The 3,616-nt window shown below is 48.0% G+C and overlaps 1 annotated feature.

The window, feature by feature from the left end:
• Window positions 278–3,163: an enhancer, noted in NCBI's record as "VISTA enhancer mm1372". NCBI's record gives its function as "enhancer in: forebrain[5/12]" and the evidence as "EXISTENCE:transgenic organism evidence [ECO:0001131][PMID:17130149]".

Genomic DNA, 3,616 nt, shown 5'->3' with positions numbered 1-3,616 from the left:
CTTGTCTCATTTCAACCAAGAGCCTTTGGTGCGTTACTGATTTGTACTGAAGGACTGGGTTGAAAGCATCTCTTCTGTCGGCTACCTTTGTCTCCTAGGGACAGTCACAAAAAGAAAGGGGTTCTGGTGCCTTCCAGTGAGAATACTTATCAAGTTTAAGAGCCGTCACTTGGGCCCAGCCTTTCTTTTTGGATCTGCTCGCTCTTCTCTTCTTTGAATTCGGGCATCCCTCCTCGAAGAGTCCATTGACTGGCATGGCAGGGAACTTGAACCTTGAAAGACACACCACGACAAAGCCCTCTCGAAGCCCTGCAGTAGGCGATGGACTGGCTCTGTCTGTTTAAAGATGGAAGCAGGGGACGAGAAGAGTTTGATATCGACTAGGGGAGCAACAGGGCTTCAGTGGGGGCATGGCATAGTGGAGAACCTTCTGGAAAGGGGGGGGGGGGCGGTTCCGGTAGACTCTGGATTTCCACCCAGAGACAGGGCATTTCTGACTCTGCTAAGACTGTGGACATATGTCTTCAGTTCTTCACATCCTCCCCAACACAGTAAAGTAGATATGGTCACCTTCCTGGGCAGGATTAAAGACAATATATGAAAAAAAATCCCTGAAGGAAAATTCCTCATTCCCCCACTGGAGGGCTCCCCAGTTCCTGTCTCTCAGTCACTGATAAAGGTCTCTTCTGAGAAAATAAATACAGGCACTGGCTTTGGAGAGACTAGAGAAATCTGGAAATCAGCATCAGGGGTACAGATTGAAAGTGTAGTTAAGCCTACCATGGTTGCATCTATGCTGAACACACAAAGACTTTTCCCTAAACCATACAGCATAACAACTATTCACATTATAGTATCTGTTATAAGCACCTAGGAATAATTTACATATAAAGCGAGAATGTGTAGAAGTTAAGTACAGTTAAGTACAAATGCTAAGTCATTTCATACAAAGCTTTTAAACATGCTTGGACTTGGACAGCTTTATGGGGAGTCCTGATGTGTGTGTGTGTGTGTGTGTGTGTGTGTGTGTATTGCTCCCTGTACCCAGTCTTCCCTTTGCTCGTTTCTGAAGATTCTGAGCATCTTGGGGCCCTGATAAAATGCTATTAATTTGGTACCTCCAGCCATCTTTATAGAAGGAGAACTGGTGTCAGGCTGGACGAGGGTGGAGCAGGTGGGTGGGGCAGGGGGTCTTCTCTGCACAGACACACCCTCCTCTCAAGAGACCCCGGCTGGTTTACACAGCAGGCTCCTCCACAGTTACAGGCTTGAAAAAAAGCATTTGTATTTAGGCAGCCAGGAAGAGCAAGAGCAAGAACTCCCACGTGAGAGGTTTGCAATTCAGCTGCTTAGGTGAAAGCCTACGTAGGCCGTGTTCAGAGAACTGACAGAGTCTCTGTGTGGAAAATGGGTCTCCAGACCCATGCAGATCTGTTTAGGCCTAGTCTCCAGAGGATCTCGCTCTGTGTGTATTTTTATTTGTTTTTAATTTTGTTATTGCTGTTGTTTTTAGGGAACTGTTTTTTTTTTTTTAATTCAAAGAACAGTAGGCAATCGTTAGTGGGTTTTAAAGGCATGATATGATGGCTGCTATATGAAGATACAGTGACACAGCCAGATGATCATGAAGCATAAACATAATAAGTAGGTAGACAGATAAGGGGTTCTGGGGTTAACCCAGGGGGAACCTGCCAGATCCTGGTCAAGGATGGGAACAACGCAGCTGGAGAACCAGCGGGACTCTGCCCAGTCAGCCTGATCCCCCCTCACCCCCACCCCCACCCCTGCCGCTTTCAGAGAAATGGTCCCCAGCCTTGTCGCCATGGCAGCCTGTCTCCTCAGCCTGGATTGGTTGCTGGGTCGCATCATTAGTCCTGTGTCTGACCCTGTGATGGGAAACCGTTGCCATGGTTCTGTCAAGTAGGCAAACAAACAGCTGCTGTTTTCCGGGCTCCAGGAGCAAAAACCAGAGTCCAGTGTATCCAGTGGGAAATCCTGGGAAGAGTTGGAGAAGTCTGAGTTGTTTGACTTTGGGCTCCTCTGGCTGCTACTGATAAGTGTTCTACATTTAATGGGAGAGGAAGGGAAAGAGGGAGAGTCCTGCCTCTGTGTGCATCAAGTGAAAATGCCTGTTTCCTCAGTGGCTTAAGAGCACTTTCTGCTTTTCCAAAGGACCCAGGTTCTGTTCTCAGAACCTACATAGCAGCTACCACCCATCTACAACTCCAGTTCCAGAAGATCTAACGCCCTCCTCTGGCCTCTGAGAGCAACAGACTTACACATAGTGCATAGACTTCCACGTGCAGGCAAAACACCAATACACATACAATAAAAATACATCTTAAAAGAAGAAATTTCCTTGTTGGTTTTTGGGACAGACACTCATGTAGCCCAGGCTGGCCCTGAGCTCTATTCCTCCTGCTTCAGCCTCCCAACTGCCAGGATTCTAGGCCTGAGCCACCACAGCCAGCTTTCAAGGTAGCTCTTCCCAGATGTCTTTGGAGGCCGGATGGGTGAGTTCTCAGCCTGGTCAGAGTCTCTGAGGTAAGAGGCGAGAACAAAACACACATCAGGGCAGGGGCTCTGACAGCAAATCGTGGCACTTTTTCCTTTCAGACCCCAGGTCACATTTGTTCTGCCTTCTGAGACCCACAGTCCCCTCTTGTCATTACTGTTCTCTGTAGGACCATCATACTGGCCCCACCCCTAACCATCTACCAAGGTAAATCTTCACCGAAGACTAGGAAATGTTATATTTGGGAGCTACGAACAGTTGCCCCTAGGAAAGGAGAAGTCCAGCCATCAATGCTAAACCCAATGAAATTCCAGCATGGTCTGTTGCTCAAAGCATATTGATACTCAGCCCATTTTGTCCTCAGAAACTGGAGAGTATGGCCATGTGCCCAGCCCACCCTGTTTGGGAAATACAACAAAGCAAAGCTAAGACGCTCTTCTATGCAGATAGAATGAAAGCACACACACCCCACCCCCGATTCTCTCTTGTAAGGGTACAGCTAAAGGTAGCACACAGAAAGTCACATTTATGCACATCTGGTTCCTACCAGCTACACTGACTGCTAACACCCACCTTCTTCCTCTTCATCCATCCTCCTCTCTCTTATTCAGCTTTAGAGAGCCCTGTGCGTCACTCTCTGGCCACTATGATGCAGCTGCCTTGGTTCCTGCCCCCAGGGCAACCGAAATCTCATCAAGGAAATTCAAAACGCACAAGGTGTACATAAAATATGTTAGTTCAACAGGCTTGGAGAACCTCTGCAGTGGAGTCCACAGGTGCCTGCTCCATATGCCCTGGCCTGACTCTCCAGTCATGCGCAGTAACAAGTAGACTCTCAGTACAGGGCATGAGCTCCCCATTTGAGCCTTGGGAACACGCCACTGCGGATTTCCTGGAATGCCAGACTCGCACACCCGTGTATAGGCAGCCCCGAGGTGTCTAGGATTTAGCATCCTCTGGAGGGCAGGTGATCCTTAACTGCTTAAAAGCCTGAGTGAGTGAAAAGTATTCTACATATTTCTCCCATGGTGGGCAAGCATTTTGTTTGTTTGTTTGTTTTGTTTGGTTTGGCTTGGTTGGTTTGGTTTTTCGAGACAGGAA

The sequence above is a fragment of the Mus musculus genome, chromosome 1 (genome assembly GCF_000001635.26).
Source record: "Mus musculus strain C57BL/6J chromosome 1, GRCm38.p6 C57BL/6J".
Taxonomy (NCBI): Eukaryota; Metazoa; Chordata; class Mammalia; order Rodentia; family Muridae; genus Mus; species Mus musculus.
The sequence above is the reverse complement of the archived record's forward strand: the minus strand, read 5'-3'. Positions and strand labels throughout refer to the sequence as shown.